Source organism: Pristis pectinata, chromosome 21, assembly GCF_009764475.1.
Source record: "Pristis pectinata isolate sPriPec2 chromosome 21, sPriPec2.1.pri, whole genome shotgun sequence".
NCBI classification, from domain to species: domain Eukaryota; kingdom Metazoa; phylum Chordata; class Chondrichthyes; order Rhinopristiformes; family Pristidae; genus Pristis; species Pristis pectinata.
The window spans coordinates 24,675,352-24,692,862 of NC_067425.1; the positions used below are offsets into that span (position 1 = coordinate 24,675,352).

Below are 17,511 nucleotides of genomic sequence, written 5' to 3' on the forward strand. Positions count from 1 at the left end.
CTAATCAAACACGTTTCCTCGTCTCCTCTCTTCAGGATTGGGGGGGGGGGGGGTGGTATAGACATTAACGCTCCCTGCACATATTAAACCTCAGACATCTGCCGCAAATAAAGGGCAGGGGTGGTCCCCTGAGCTTCAATTGTACGCAACAGAGCTGGCACTCTCAGCTTACTCTGAAAGCCAATTACAATATTGGAGGCTTTTGATTTTGAAACCCAATAAATACATTACAGCAGATGTGCAGCATGAATCTAGAAGATTAAAATTTGAGAACTAAATCCACAGACATTCTAATATCTCTCCACCCCTGAATTCTGCTGCTCATCCAAGTACCTACCAGGCAATTGGGTTTGGATGGAACTTCTCGTAGTCTCTTCTGAAATCTTAGTTATATCTGCGTTGCTTAATTTTCTGGAATCCTGCGAATCCTTTAATTCAATATCCTGATTATTGCCCTTCTCCACGTCTGTCTTCATTTTCTTATTGAATTGTCTGTCGCTAAGTAGAGTAAAGAACCAGGAAGCTGACATTTCCAGTAGTATTTGTATGGAGAACTCCTGGTGGGATTAGGTAAGGTCCCCTTAAAGTGTGCCCTGTATCTCAGCTAAGGATCTGGAACTATTTTCTTTTAGCCACACCCTTGAAAGCAAGAAATGAGAATAGGGCGAGGACAGGTCAGGTTACATTCTGGAGTTCAGCTTATTAAAATATAGTGCAAATGTGTTAGGGTTAAAAAAAATAGCCAATGAAAACATAAAGAACCAGCACTTGGCAACACACACACACACACACACACACACACACACACACACACACAAACACACACACAAACACACACACACTCACACTGGATAAAATACTGAAACATCAATATATTGCAGTTAAAGTTGCAAGTGGCCAGGAATGACTTAACACAGACAAGATAATACATAACATGTTGAGTGCCCAGTGAAGCCAAGTAGAATTATAGAGCGAACCTTTCTGGCCCATGCTACACCTGGGTCCACTGCACCCATGGTGAATATTTTTCAGACTGCCACAGTACCAGTTAAACCGACAGGTTTATCCAGAAGTTGACAGATCCCTGGGGAATTCTTAAATGGAGATCAAGAGAAAACAAATTATTGATCACGTCACCTGAATTTCCCATTCAAATACTCACATTCACGTGCAAGTAAATGCAGCCTGAAGTCAACTTTGAGCAGCAGCATTCAGGTTAACATGAGTTCCATCAGCAATGGAATTGGAACAAGACTTCTTGTGTTAATTAAGTCCTATCTTGGTCTTGGCAGAGGAAGAATCTACTCTGCCTCATTTTACCCCACTAAAGCTTGCTCATACTTACACTGCACTGCCCTAAAGGGAAACAAGTTAAAGCCATCATGTAGCAACACACACAAAATGCTGGAGGAACTCAGCAGGTCAGGCAGTATCTATGGAGGGAAATGAACAGACGACGCTTCGGGCCTTCCCCCCCTTATTCCCCCTTCACCTGGACTCACCTATCACCTGCCAGCTCGTGCTCCTCCCCCTCCCATTTTATTCTGGCTTCTGCTCTCTTCCTTTCCAATCCTGATGAAGGGTGTCAGCCCGAAACGTTGACTGTTTATTTCCCTCCATAGATACTGCCTGACCTGCTGAGTTCCTCCAGCATTGTGTCTGTTGCTCCAGATTTCCAGCATCTGCCGAATCTCTTGTGAAAGCCATCATGTAAATGGGTTAGTTCCCAGTGCCAACTCAGTCTTCAGTGAGCTGATGGAAGCTGTTGTTGAAAGTGCCATCAGGTGGCACTTATTCAGCACTAACCTATGCACTGATGCCCAGTTGTAGTTTTGCCAGGATCACTCGGCTCCAGGCTAAACATGGACCAAAGAGCTGAATTCCAGAAGGAATGAGCGCATCTCCGAGGCAGCCTTTGAGTGAATGTGGTATCTAAGAGCCACGGCAAAATGGAAATCAATGGACATCAAGGGAAAACATACTTCGTACAAAGGCTGTGGTTGTTGGAGGTCAATGACCTCAGCCCCAGGGCATCACTATCACTATCAGGGCTGTGCCAGAGACCCAAGCATCTACAGCTGTATCAATGACTTTCCTTCCATCAGGCAGTCATAAGTGAGGATGTTTGCTGATGACTGAATATTGTTCAACTCCATTTGCAATCCCTCACCAAGTGAAGCAGCCAGGCTTGTACACTGCTGACCTAGACAACGCTCAGGTGTGGGCTGATAAGTGGCAAGTAACATTCACACCACAAACGTGCAAGGCAACATCCATCTTCAAAAAGGGAGAGTCTAAACCATCTAATTTTGATAGTCAATGGTTTTTCATTACTGAGGCTCCCACCATCAACAATGTGGATTGACCAGAAATTAATCGGAAGCAGCGGCATCAATATCACAGCTGCACTAACAGGTCAGAGGCTGGGAATCATGAAGTGAGTAAATTACCTCCTGACACCCCAAAGTCTTTCCTCCATCTACAACGCATGTCAGGAGTATGTTGGAATACTCTCCATTTTCTCCGATGAGCACAGTACTAACCCCACTCAAGAATCTTGACATACAAAGCAGTACACTTGGCTGGCACCCTCCTCTCCACCATAGCACCATAACTACAGTGATGACAATCTTGAGTTACTTGTGTTGGCTATTCCAACAATACCTCCCAAGTTCATGATCCCAACTACCAAGAAGGAAAAGGACAATGGGAACATGGCATCCTGCAGATTCCACTCCAAGTTGCACGTCTCCTGATTTGGAAATATATCTCCAATCCTTTATTGTCACTGGGTCTAATCGTGGAACTCCACACTTACAGCACAATGGGAGAATCTTCTCTAGATCAACTGCAATGGTTTAAAGGTGGAAAGGGCAATTAGGGATGGACAATAAATATTGATCTTGTCAGTGACACCCACATCCATTAAAGAAAAATTAAAAAAAAAACCTTTTCCAGACTTCTGGAATTGTTCCACATATTGCTAAAATGGGAAGGGACTTTAGAAGGCTGCTATACCGAGGGATCTGGCCTTGTAGAAGAAAAACAGAACGTCAGCTTGCAGGCACAGCAAATGGTAAGAAAAATTAAATGTTGGCCAAGGGGATAGAGTGTAAAAGTTGGGAGTTCTTCCTACTATTGTTCACAGCTTTGGTGAGACCACACTTGGAGCTCATAGGTCAGGTGGCTGTCTCAGCCCACTCAGCTATGCCTCTGCAAAAATTCCAGACCATCATGCCCTGGTAATTGGTAACTGGTTTATTATTATCACACATACTGAGGTACAGTGAGAAACTTTGTTTTTGCATGCCATCCATACAGATCATTTCATCATATCAGTATATCGAGGTAGTACAAGGGAAAAACAATAACAGAATGCAGAATATAGTGTTACAGAGAAAGTACAGTGCAGGCAGACAATAAGGTGCAAGGCCATATTGATAAGATAAGGTATCTTTATCTTCATGTATATCGAAACACACAGTGAAATGCATCTTTTGCGTAGAGTGTTCCAGGGGCAGCCCGCAGGTGTCGCCATGCTTCCGGCGCCAACATAGCATGCCCACAACTTCCTAACCTGTAGATCTTTGGAACGTGGGAGGAAACCGGAGCACCCGGAGGAAACCCATGCAGACACGGGGAGAACATACAAACTCCTTACAGGCAGCAACTGGAATTGAACCCGGGTCGCTGGCGCTGTAAAGCGTTACACTAACCGCTACACTACCGGTAGATTGTGAGGTTGAGAGTCCAACTTATCTTACAAGAGGTCAGTTCGATAGTCTTATAACAGCGGGATCCTGACTGAGCAATAACTTCCACATAACCACTTTCATGGAGTCATACAGCCCTCAAGTGCTTGGCTAGATATTTAAACATTGTAAGAGTCACTTCCTCCGCAGTGCATTCAAACTCTAACAAGCCTCTGGGTGAAAAAATTCTTCCTTTTCTCCCCTCTAAAGCTTTACTCCTTACCTTAAACCTATGCCCTCTGGTTATAGACACATCCCTTGCCATGATGTAAGACCGAGCGGAGGAAATTGGCAGAACTTGCACCTCAGTCACTCACACTAGATTTAAACCAAATGTGTAGAGATTTAAGGGTATGAGAATTGGAGATGACAACACAGGGCGAATCCCTGATTGTAGGTGGCTAGGCAGCCTTTGCCATGACTAGCTCTGAACTTATTGCAGCCACTGATGCGAGGAAGAGTGCTACATAAGAATGAACTAATAACATATCACTTGCATCATATCACAAAATGACGTAAACTGGTCAAGGCGGAATTTGGATCACCTCAACTGGGCACTCATGTGGACAATGGTGGCTTGTCAAAGGTATTCCAGCATTCGAAGGGAGCATCTGCCAAATAGATGGTAAGATGCAAGAGTCATTAAAGAATGTCAGAGGATTATTATGATTATGCTGTTAAATCATTGCATTTAAATTCCAAGGTTGGTTTAATACATGGAAACACAGGAGGATGCATGTCTAAATGCTCATGACCTCTGTGTGTGAGTACAATACATCTACAAAACCATGTTCGAGTAGTAGTTTGGATACTCAAGGATCAAGCAAGTGAATCCCAGTCCTGAGCCAACGATACATCTGTGCAAGTGACAGGAGATTCCTAAAGCTTCCTAGTGCCACAGACCAGATACGGCCGCCTGTTTCTGCTGAATGGGCAGAATTGCCTGGATCAGCAACAAATAAAATCAGTTCCAAGTGCACAAAGCATTGGCTTGGCCACACTTGGAGTGTTGTATGAAGTTCTGGTCACTGCACTACAGGAAAGATGTAATTAAGCTGGAGAGGGTGCAAAGAAGATTTCACAAGGATAGAGCCTGGATTGGAGGGCTTGAGTTATAAGGTGAGATTGGACAGGCTCGGCCTGTTTTCCCTGGATTGAAGGAGGTTGAAAGATGACATGATAGAGGTATATACAATTATGAGCGACATAGATAGTGTAGATAGCCAATGTCTGTTTCCCATGGTAGGGGCATCTATAGATAAGATATTTATTTATTAGTCACATGTACATTGAAACACACAGTGAAATACATCTTTTTGCATTACTGAGAATGCGCTGGGGGCAGCCCACAAGTGTCGCCACTCTTCCGGCGCCAACATAGCATGCCCACAGCTCCTAACCTGTACATCTTTGGAATGTGGGAGGAAACCGGAGCACCCGGAGGAAACCCACGCAGACATGGGGAGAACGTATAAACTTCTTACAGACAGCGGCGGGAATTGAACCCGGGTCGCTGGCGCTGTAATAGTGTTACGCTAACCACTACACTACCGTGCCGCCACTAGAGGGCATAGGTTTAAGATGAGAGGGAAGAGGTTTAAAGGGGAACTGAGTGGTAACTTCTTCACACAAAGAGCAGTTGGTATCTGGAATGAGCTGCCAGAGGAGTTGGTGGAGGCAGGAACAGTAATAATACTTAAAAGACATCTTGACAGGTACTTGAGTGAGCAGGGCATATGGAATTAATGCAGACAAATGGGAGCAGCATAGATAGGAGTGATAGTTGTCATAGACACAATGGGCTGAAGGGCCTATGCTGTACAACTCTATGAAACCATCCTGAGAAGACCTTTAGAGTGCAAATGCAGAATGCAATGAAGTCTGGCAACCCAAACTGAGTTGGAAGGACCTGACTATGTGTGAGGTTTGGGTTGCGTGCCCATTTTAATAAAACATTTGAATTCAAGTTGGATAAGGCCACACCGTATAACCATGACTCAGCATTCAGAGGCCAGAATGATTTGCTTTGTATTACTGCATGTGTCATCCGTTCTTGATCAACATTCAGTATTTCATCATGAAGCAGAGCATGTTTCATACTGTACAATTTATGGCAATGGTGTGTGGGTCAGGTCTGCTTGGGTTTTAAACTTGTGCATGTGCAGACTGCCATAACACAGCAGTGTATTTCCTTAAATATAATAGATGCATATACAAATATGAAAATCCAGAGTGAGACAAAGCTACTTACCTCATCAGCCTCTTAACAGTCAGAAACAATAAAGAATCATCCCAAATTTATTCTCAAATCAACTTCACATAAACCACTTCATCAAACTATTGGATCTTACTGTTGTGGCTGTGAGAAAATTGATTGCTGCATTTCAAACAGTACAACAGTGATTACACTTGAAAAGAACTTAATTGGCTGTAACCACTGTAAGCAATTTGGGACATCCTAACATGATGAAAGTCACCACATAAATGAAACTTTATTTTTCATTGAGTAGGGCAACTGAAATGCAGCCACACAAAGGGAAGTGAGTGTCTGGAGTTCTTCACCAGGACTGCTGTAGAGGCTCAGTTACTGAGTATGTTCAAGAAAGAGGTTAATAAATGCGTGATTATTAAAGGAATCAGGAGTTATGAGGTTAGTGCAGGAAAATGGTACTAAGGTTAATGTTCAGTCATGATTTTACTGAATGCCAGAGCAGGCACAAGGGGCCAAATATTCTACTCCTGCTTCTATTTAACTGATGGGTATAACATTACCATAAATAATTCCAGCGTGCAATCTAAAACTCTTAGATTTAATCCAATATGCAACTTGAATGGCTGAAACTGGTTAGATTTTTTTAAGTCAGTTCAACTGTCATTCCCAATGTCAATGAAGTTTCATAATAGAAAGATTTTATTTTTTCAGATGTTACGATACCTCTGATGTATCCTAGTCTTTTATCCTATATTAAACCGACACTATGTATTTAACGCTGAATATAATCAATTTCAAAGCTCACCAAACTTTGCATCAAACAAAATAAAAGTGCTGCAGACATCCTGCTCCATATCATTCCCAAAAACTGTAAACAAGAGGGATTCTAGTGCAATCCCTGTAGAGCTTCACAACATGCATTTTTCCTGAAGCAAAATACTTTTCACTGATTAATGTCCTCTGACTATGGTAACAAAGCCAATTGTGAATTCATTCAGACAACCTGTCAACTATTCCACGAGCCTTAAGCTTCCTTACTAGTCTTGCATGAAGAGCTTTGTCAAATGTCTTTTGAAAATCCAAACAAACTACATATATTAGATTTCACTTGCTGACTAGTTGGTTGCTCCAACATAGATGCCAGCAGGCTTGTGAGGCATGACCTATTGCTTCAAAACATGTTGATGGCTGCCTAAGGACCTATCCTCTTTAAAAATTTATTTATTGCATGCTGCAAAAGCCCTTCAAGCAATTTTACTGCCACAGATGTTAGACTAACTGGCCTGTAATCACCATGTCTTTACTTTACCCATTTTGAATATGGCAATCACAATCCATGGGAATTTCTTGTATTGCTGAACTCTGAAGAATATCAACTGAACCATCATTAATTTCCTCCTCCAATTCTTCGAGCATTTTTGGGATGTATTCTGTTTGGTCCGGATCCTAGTGGATATTTCATTCACCACCCAGGTTTTCAAATGCACATTCTTTACTTACTACTTTGTTATCGGTACTTTGCCTCATTTATCAGGATGAGAAAATGTTTGGTTTGCCTTTGTGAAAATTGATGCACGGAATCCATTCAACATATTTGCCACGTTCTAATCGTCCAGCCTTGACTCACTTAATTCATTATACATTCCTTGACTTTCTTTCTGATAACACATTCATAAAATCATTTTTTGTAGGTCTCCCTTTGCTTTATCAGTGGCAATTTCATACTCTACTATTTATGCAAGTTGCCTCTAGTTCCAAAATTTGCATTCCAAAAACCTGTCCTTCCACTTTAAAGCTGCATCTTTGCTTGCACCACATTAAATCCATATGTAGAATAGTTAGTAGCTCCTCATGTTCACCAACGGACCTCTTGTGCTGTTCAGTTGTGAATCAGCTGTGTCAGATCCACTGGACTCATGTGAGAAACAACCCCACTATTATTGCCTTATGAGGAAAGGTTGAGCAGACTAGATTTGTATCCACTGTTGTTCAGAAGAGTGAGAGGCGACTTGATTGAAACAATGAAAGATCCTGAGTCTTCCAAACAAGTGGATATAATAAAGATGTTTCTTTTTTTTTTGGAGAATTTGGAACTAGAGATCACCTTCTAAAAATAGAACATTGCCCACTTAAGGCAGAGAAACACCATTTATTTTTCTCTCAGGACTTCATGAGTCTTTGGAGCTCACTTCTGCAAAGGGTGAAGGAAGTTTGAATATGTTTAAGGCAGATTGATGCTTCATAAACAAGAGGGCGAAATGTTACTCTGGTGGACAGGAATGCAAAGTTGAGGTTACCATCAGATTAGACATGATCTTATTAAATGACAGAGGGCTGGGGTCTGGGAACTCCAATGCACAGGAATGCAAGAGGCTACAGAGAGTGGTGGACTCAGCCAGTTCCATCATGGGTACAGCTCCCCCTAACCATCGAGGACATCTTTAAGAGGCGATGTCTCAGGAAGGCGACATCCATCATTAAGGACCCCCACCATCAGGGCCATGCCCTCTTCAGGAGCCTGAAGACCTGAAGGTTCAACATCAGCTTCTTCCCCACTGCCATCAGGTTCTTGAACCAACCTGAAAAACCCAAATTCTACCTCAGAATATACTTCCTTCGACTTGCACTAATGTTGTTACGTTTAGTTTTGTTTTGTTATGTAAGTTATATGTAATTTATGTTAATGTTTTATGTAATTTATGTATGTAAGGTACTGTGCTGCTGCAAAAAGCTAATTTTCATGGCATTTATATCCTGTATGTATGCCTGTGACAATAAACTTGAACTGAACTTGAGGGAGGTCAAGTAGCCCGCGCTTGCTCCTAATTTATACATTTAAGTGTTTGTAGGTATTTATTTTTTACTTTTACTTCCTCAAAAACTGTGGCTGTTCCATCCATTTAACTTGTGTGTTCAATCCCTTGTAGTTAAGAACTTACTTTTTACTACAGCCCTTGTTTTCTGCCAATTTTTTGTATCCAGTTGTTAACCATGTACTGCTGGTCTGCAGTGGTTACCAAGTAATAGCTTGGTTCCCTAAATACCCTTTAACATCACTCTCATACCATTTCACCCTTATCCCCTTCTTGTGCCATACTCATTATACTAATGCTGTTATATTAGCCCCTTTTTACCCTCTTATCCCTAGTCCTCTGGCAGAGGTGCCTCAATATCACATCATTTTATATCCCTCTTGTAACTATAACCACTATTTCTATGATTGTTGTATTATTTATAATACCCTTCTGTATTAATGCCCACCCTTTGGAAGTTGTATTACCATTTTGTCTGTTCTTCAGTCATGATGCAATTGTAGCACTTTGTTTTCTAGTCTGCACAATAAGTTTGCATACATTTTCTTGGATAAATTTAAATCAAGGTCTCCTTCGCTTTCAAAGTTGGACATAAATGTTCCAATGTTACTAATATCAAAAGGAGTATTTTTTTTTAATGTCTTGGCCAATATTTATCTCACAACTACTACACCAAAACAGATTTTCTGGTCATTTATCTCATGGCTGTTTGTGGGACATAGCTGTGTTTAAATTGACCACTGCATTGCTCTGCTTTACAACAGTGACAGCATTTTAAAAACACCTAACCATCTATGAAGTGTTTTGAAACATCCTGAAATCAAGTAAGGTACAAATGTAAATGCAAGCTTGCTTTCTTTTTCCCCTTATTTCCATTCTGGCAGGGACACATTTCCCGTAAGAGCATCCTACTTCGTACACATCATCTGCCCTCACAAGCCAGGAATCCTAAACCAATTCCCTCCCTCTGTGCCGCCACTATTGCAATGTATTTATGCATCTAATCTGCTGCTCCAGTACACATCTGGAACATAGCACCATGGAGTTAAATGACTGAGATAAAGTGCATTAATTTAGAACTTTGTTCCACAAGTACCTGCTGCCAAATTTCTGCCCTGCTTTTCCAATGCTTTTGATTCCTGCATGAATACAACTTTTGGTAGGAACCAATGTGGACACGAAGAAGCTCTGAAGTTAAGAATTGTCCAACAGATCTTTAATGCTGGAGGCAGACAGGGTTAGAATTGCTAGCATGCCAATGATACAGGAGAGTGGTTGCTTGAAGAAAATAGTGAAGGAATAAGACTAAAAGCATCATTAGGATCTCAATACTAAGACAGATCAATTAATGTCCTGTAAATATCAATTATAGTCTTGGATAGTTAATTGTATCGCAGATGCCAGAGTTGGGAATTTGACTGAAAAAAAACATGAAACTTGCTGGACTATAATTATTGTGAGCACATCCCCTTAAATTTAAAGATGTGACTCAGATTATGTACATTCTCCATTCAGCTAGATGTTCTTCAAAGCCAAAGTTGGACTGGAAATTTATTCTATTTTAACGAGTTGACCCCAGGGATTGGTAATCACCTCAGTAAGAAAGGGGTTAACTTGTGGTAAGATAGCCAATTATTTCCAACACAATGTTTGCTAGGTTCACAATATCAAGAATATTTTATAATGGTTTGTGGAAGTTGCATCTGAAGTTACACACTTTCCAAGCTAATTCCGTTGGTGTTGTTATGCTTAAATTTCCTGCTGAATCTAAAATTGGTGTCACTCAGTGTAATTGGCCAACGTGGGTTGAACCAATTTAGAACATAACCAATGGCTCTTTAAGGTGGAGGGCTACAAAAGAATAGGGTTTTTACTTTCTTGAGAGTGAGGTGGCCAAATCCAAGTTTAGCAACACACAGTTCTCTGGTGTAAATATTTTTAACTAATTTATTTAAATTGCTTAGTAGAGTGATTCCATTTTTTGAATCATTTCCTCACTCACTGATGACTAATTTGCAAAGTGATGGCTACAAGGAAGAAGGCCAAGTCTGTGCATGCTGACCTGCTGAGCTCCCTACATGAGATAGAATGCCAGTTTCCCAAGTTCACTTGGTTCCACTCCTTGTGTATGCAGTCAAGAGGTGGGCATGGAATAGTTGATGGAAGTATTAACTCTCATACCTATAGCATCCAGTAAGGCAGAGCAAAAAATCTAATGATGTCACTAAAGCAGCAGAAGTAAGATTGTCTTTGTTCCCTCCGTTTCTTCCTCTTCCAGTCAGTACTGGATACTCAAATCACTAAGGCCAGAACTAGTTAATCAGAGTCTTGCAGAGAAAACCCTTGGAAAGATACAGACCCATGGGATTTTCATTGACTCATGCATCCAGAACATGGAAGCACCATGTTTCTCTCTTTTTGCCCTTGCATGATATGATGGCAAACAATTCATGCCAAAGGAGCAAAGGAAATTAAAGCTTAATGAAAAGGTGGTGAGCTGTTGGTCTGGGACACAACCATGACAACAAAGGAGGCCAAGGTGGGTGGTGAAAATTCAGAAAAAGAGGAGTATTTTTCTGCTTGTCCTCTCTCAATGTTTCAGGTCAGGGTCATAACCTTCTCCAATGAATTGACAATACAGCCAACATTTCCATGCAAATCCTTTTATATTCTTCCCACAGGTCATTCAAGATGCCAGAATATAGTTACTTAAGAGGAGAGTGGGGACCAGGACAAAAGGGAAGAGGAAGGCAACCAGGAGAACATGGAGCCTGATTTCTCTGTGACCTTCCACTAAGCTGTCAGAAGAAGGGAGATTGGTGGAAAGCCAGAATCACTCACCATTCTATGTTCCCAGGAGTGCAGTGCCAAGCAGTGTTAGAATCACACACTCTACTAGGTATCAGCCTGGGCAGATTCCTCTATGGTGAGCAAGTTAATCTTTCCCCTGCATGATTTTTAAGCGTGACCCCTGTTCTTTCATAATCTGAATTAATTTGTTGATACGCATGTAAATTAACTCTCCTGTCTCAGAGACCTCAGTTTGTCCAATTCTACCCTCCTCCACATACTAATGTGTTTTAAATTGCAAATTAATCATTAGTCATGTCATTATTTTGAATTTTTTTCCAAAATGTTAATACCAAGCAACATATGAAGTACCAGACTTGGATAATTATTCCAAATAAAGCCTAACTAATGTCTTGGTCAATGACAAAATAGTATGATTTCTTTTTGTAATGCCCTGTGAATTCAGATATTGTCCTATACGCTTTATGTGTACCTTCATGGTATTATCTGTAATTCTGTAAAAAAAAATGATGCATCACACTATCAAATTCTTTTCTTTCACCACAGCTGTTCCCCAGAAAGTACGTCTGCCATCAATTCTTATCCACCACAGCAATATACTGTTCATTCCACAAGAGTCATGTCTTATAGATTGACTTGTTGCAAGATAACTTATCAAAGGTCTTATGAAAGTCCAGACATTCACCTCCTTTCACTCAACTGGTGACTTCCTCCAACTCCTTGGTTCAGAATGAATGACCAGCCTAAATAGGGGTGGGGACAAATCTTTACTAGTCACATGCACATCGAAACACACAGTGAAATGTGTCTTTGCGTAGAGTGTTCTGGGGGCACCCTGCAAGTGTCGCCACGCTTCTGGCGCCAACATAGCATGCCCACAACTTCCTAACCCGTACGTCTTTGGAATGTGGGAGGAAACCGGAGCACCCGGAGGAAACCCACGCAGTCATGGGGAGAACATACAAACTCCTTACAGACAATGGCGGGAATTGAACCCGGGTCGCTGGTGCTGAAATTGCATTATGCTAACCACTACAATTACCTTGAGACAATTAAGTGGTGACAAGAGAAAAAAAGTTAAATTAAGCTTCCTTACAACAAAAGAAAATTAATTACACCAAGGAAACCTCAAAATGGCAGAAATGAGGTCTAATAAAAGTTTCAAGTCAAATTGTACAACTTGAAGGAAAGCGATGTATCTGGTCATGCATCTGCAATGTGTTACTATGCACATGGGTGCTGTTGTAGTGATGAAACCCAACAGTTGGGAGGTCCCTCTCTATTTATTTTGTCAGAGATGAGGTAAATGCCTTAGAGCTGCCCAGACCTACAGCTCTTCAAACACCGCCCAAATGAAAAATACCCAGCAGTCATTCAGTGACAAACTCTCTGCCCAATATTCTGCCTCCACTTTACCTTGTGCTGGCTCAGTTGCTGCAGTAATAGTTATGACCTCTTGTATGAGATGATGGAAAGCCTGACATGCAAATCCAACAAGACAAGATTGAGATACCAAAAGGTAAATGTGGTGCTCTCATGAATTTTCAAACTGGCACCTTTTAAGTTATATGTATAACATCCTGAAAACAGGCCAGGATACTCAGACTTCACACACCTTTATTGGACACCATGTAACAGAGAGCTCTTTGGTTAGTTTCTCTCACACCAACATATCTGGGACTCTCCACATTTACCCTGGACTTTTTGGTAATTTATGTAAGTTACTCTGAAGACTTCCCCTGGGTTGGTACAGATTTAATGACCCCTTATTCTAGGCTGTTGCTGACGGAAAGTCCCATTTTTCTAGGGTGGCTGTATGTCAGTACTTCTTAAACTTAAGATCACTAACTCCTGGGTGTCCTTGAGTGAACCTGGCTGTGACTGATGCACTACCTCAGCATGTACTCTGTGGCACAAAGTCTGAACTGAGAATAGGGAGGTGGATGCTCATACATGTCTCTGGTCGAATCAAGATGGGCAGCAAAAGAAGTTGTAGCAACTGACATGGTGGAGCTTTGAGAGACATAGACCTTGGGAAGGTTTAATTCCCCCACCTCTAAATCTTTCCTGCATATCACCAAAATATTCAAGTTTCCAATTTAACAAAACTGTTATTGACACATGCTGGAAACTGAGGCCAGGTATTTTTGTGGGCATGCATTGCTCATATTGGAGAGATATCCAAAAAAAAAATCACATGATCATAGAGGATTTATTTTTAAAAGACTGCATTTAAAGGCATGACATGGCATTTTCATGAGTATCATATTGTAGTAAAATTTAGCTGCCGAGTCCATGGGTTCAGCTCCACTCCAGCAAACTGAGCACAAAATCTAGGCTGATGGCCCAGTGTGGTACTGAGTGAGATCTTGCCTGCCATCTTCCAATGAAATATTAAAATGGGCGCCATCTGGTCTCTTATGTGGATATAAAACACTTCTAAGACAAGCAGCAAGTCCATCCCAGGTGTCCTTCCCAATATTTATCCTTGATTTAAAATTACTTAAAAGATTAGCTGATTATTATCACATTATGGGAGCTAGCTGTGTGCACTTTGGGGGCTGTATCTCCTGCAGTGACTACTCTACAAAAGTACTTTCTCTGGCTGTAAAACATTTTGGGATGTTCTGAAAGGAATGTGAAAGAGCCCTTTAACAGGGAACGTTGGAGAATCACTGTTTCCCAAGGGCAGTCCCAGGATGAGGTACTGAATCCCCAGGGAGAAAACATTCAAAGAAGAATATAGTTAAAAAAAAACTCTGACAGTAACACAAGTCTCTGGCAGAGAACTGTTATTGAGATTGACCACTGGCAGAAAACATACAAGCTCTTCTGCCTTGGTACATGCATCTAGGAAGCTCAAATATTGACCTCCTCCCTCAAAAGCCATGAATGTATACCCAACGTTGAATCTGTGTATGTACCTAGCTGGAGCCTGTGGCTAGCTAAATGCCGAAGTCCATTTATGCCTTAAAACCAACAACAATGGAGGATTTGTCAAGAAAATGTGCAAAACTTTCAAATACTGCATTTCTTAATTTTAAGCAGATAACTATGAAAAGTCATTGGCCTGAAATATTATCTCCATTTTTACCATTACACAAACTGCTTGACTTTGTTCTGAGCCATACATTTTCAATGATTCTGTGTTGAATAAGCTTGGTTATGGCATTTTTTAGTGTCCCCCTGTGTAATACTGGTGATTGTAGTATATTGTATATCATCGTGGGCATTTTGGTATTGCAGTTGTTTGTATCCTGCTACAAAAAGCTGGTGATTGCACTAATCCAAATCTCACTTAGTAAGACTGTTTATGGCATTGTAGGAATATCTTGCTGTGTGAGACTGATCATTGAAGAGTATCAATATTTCATTTATGAAAGATTGGTTTCACAAAACACAAGGCTGATTACTGCAGTTATCATATCCCGCTGTGTGAAACTGGTTAATTTAGTCTTCAATATGCAACAATACCAAGGCTGATTCCTTTAGGATATCAATACCTCGCGCGGGCCTGATCATTATATTGCCCTGTAATTAAGGTTTTGACGTGCACCAGCATCTTGTTGTGGATGGCTGTTTGATGGAATATCAGTATCTTGCTCTGTAAAGTTATTTATTGTAGTGCATCAGTACCTTGCAACGTTAGAGTGGTTATTGCTATGTAACTCCAGTTGTTATGGTGCATCAGTATCTCACTGTGGGAGTCGAGTTCGTGTAGTGTATCAATAATTGTGTCAGGGTTGTTATTTTAGTGCATAAATATCTCATTGGGTAACTTTGGTCACTATGGTTAATCAGTATTTCATTGTGTAAGAATTATATTGTATATCAATCCCTTACCAACTATTTAGTCTTTAGTAGTTACCAGGGGACATCCCAGTCATCCTCCACTTAGCACAGTATCCCATGGAAAACTTGGCCACACTAATCCATGTGTGGCATTGAATAGAAATATAGATGTTGGTTCATAAGGGGCATGGACGATTTTGGAAACTATAGTTATGCATAAGAAAATCACAATGAGAAAAAATAGAATATAACGTCCATCTTTTACCATGTCGCATATATCCATCTGACCATTCTGCCAAGACAGTCAATCTTACTTCATAAAATTCCAATACTAAGATAAGATCAGATATCTTCATTAGTCACACGTACATCGAAACACACAGTGAAATGCATCTTTTGCGTAGAGTGTTCTGGGGACAGCCCGCAAGTGTCGCCACGCTTCCAGCGCCAACATAGCATGCCCACAACTTCCTAACCTGTACGTCTTTGGAATGTGGGAGGAAACCGGAGCACCCGGAGGAAACCCACGCAGACACGGGGAGAACATACAAACTCCTTACAGACAGTGGCCAGAATTGAACCCGGGTCGCTGGCACTGTAGTAGCGTTACGCTAACCGCTACACTACCGTTACTGCAAATTAAGTGTGTGGAGCTGTAGTGTAGGGTGCTGAAGAATGATTGGAGCAGGCTATATTCTTAGACACCAACAAGCTGGCAAAATATTTCTTTGTGTTATTTGGTAGTTACTGTGTAAATAGCAGCTTCCAGGAACCCAATACAATCATAAGCTAGTGAACCTAAAGAGCACAGAACTTGACACCCTGGGATACAGATGTTATAGAGTCTTTATCATTGTATGAACTAGTATGACAGACATGGCAACAGCTGTGTCACCGACCAGTAGCATACATTTCTGAATCCATATTTTACATGCGTTATTTTTCTCTATTTTTGCTGTCCACTTAGAAAGAACACCACTGAAGGAGGTGCAGCAAATAGAGAACCCCAGATACATGGGAATTAGGTCCATTGACACGTCATTGCAACAATCAGGAAGTCCCTTAGCCCATTCATGCTGGTATTGGTGTAACTTGCAAATGGGAAGATGATTACTGTGAGCCTGTGTTGTGTCTTCAAGTCAGGTGCTTCCAAAGAAAAGGGAAGGAAAGGCTCACACTTGCCCTCAAAAGAGGGAGCAGGCCTTATGTTTCTGGCTGCCATGTGTATTTATTTAATTTATTTGTTCATAGGAAATTGATGTCACCGGTCTAGTGATCTTATGCAGGGACTCATTGCACAACAAAAAGATTCCTGACTGGTTGCTCTGTTGTATTGTTAGTGTTTGTTTTGACTTCTGTGAAAACACCAAAGAGCCAATACATTTAATAGTGACCCAGTTACACAGACTGACAGACACTTGGACATCACTTTCTCCAATCACAATGGATTCAAATCCAACCCAATCTACTTCTTAAAATGCTATTCAGAGACACTCCATACCAACAACTTTTCACCTTTCAAAGCTACAAGATGAGGAAGGCTGTACAAATTATTTTAATTCATTCATCCAAGACAACACTTGGAATTACCTTAATAAACATATAGCCTCATCCCTGATTTCTGTCTTTCCACTAAGTTTTGTTTGCTTTGCTTTGATTTTCGCATTGCTTTGCTGATTGGTCTGGGTTAATTGACTGAAAAACTATGTCACATTTTCTCTATTAACACTGCTTAAAATAAACTAGAATATATCACCTTTCATGTTAAATGTTTACAACTCTGGGTGTACATCTCTTTGTAATGGACCACCATCCAGTTTCTTCCTCTACAAGCTTTTTGTGAAATTATATTAATTCCCACTGACATAAACAAGGATGTTTGAAAGTCAACTATTAACTTTGGAATATATGAGCAATAAATCCAAGGCACTGATGACAAACCACTGGTAGTTTGTGGTTAGTGGTTTATTCTTAGGGCAATAATTGATGGGATTGAGCTGAGAAGGGTATTGGAAAGTGCATCAACTCAAATTCCACAAGAGATTTCACAAGAACTGATGCAATAGTAGTTGGCAGACATTACATCTTTGCAATCTCAGCACCATATCTCATAACTGTTTTCACCATGAAA

The 17,511-nt window shown here is 40.9% G+C and overlaps 1 protein-coding gene across 3 annotated transcripts in view; it reads right to left on the reverse strand.

Annotated features, from left to right (window-relative positions):
• The window catches only part of LOC127581163 (syntaxin-1A), a 202,705-nt gene that overhangs the window by 46,388 nt on the left and 138,806 nt on the right, over positions 1 to 17,511 (reverse strand). The gene's annotated exons all lie outside the window — the stretch shown is intronic.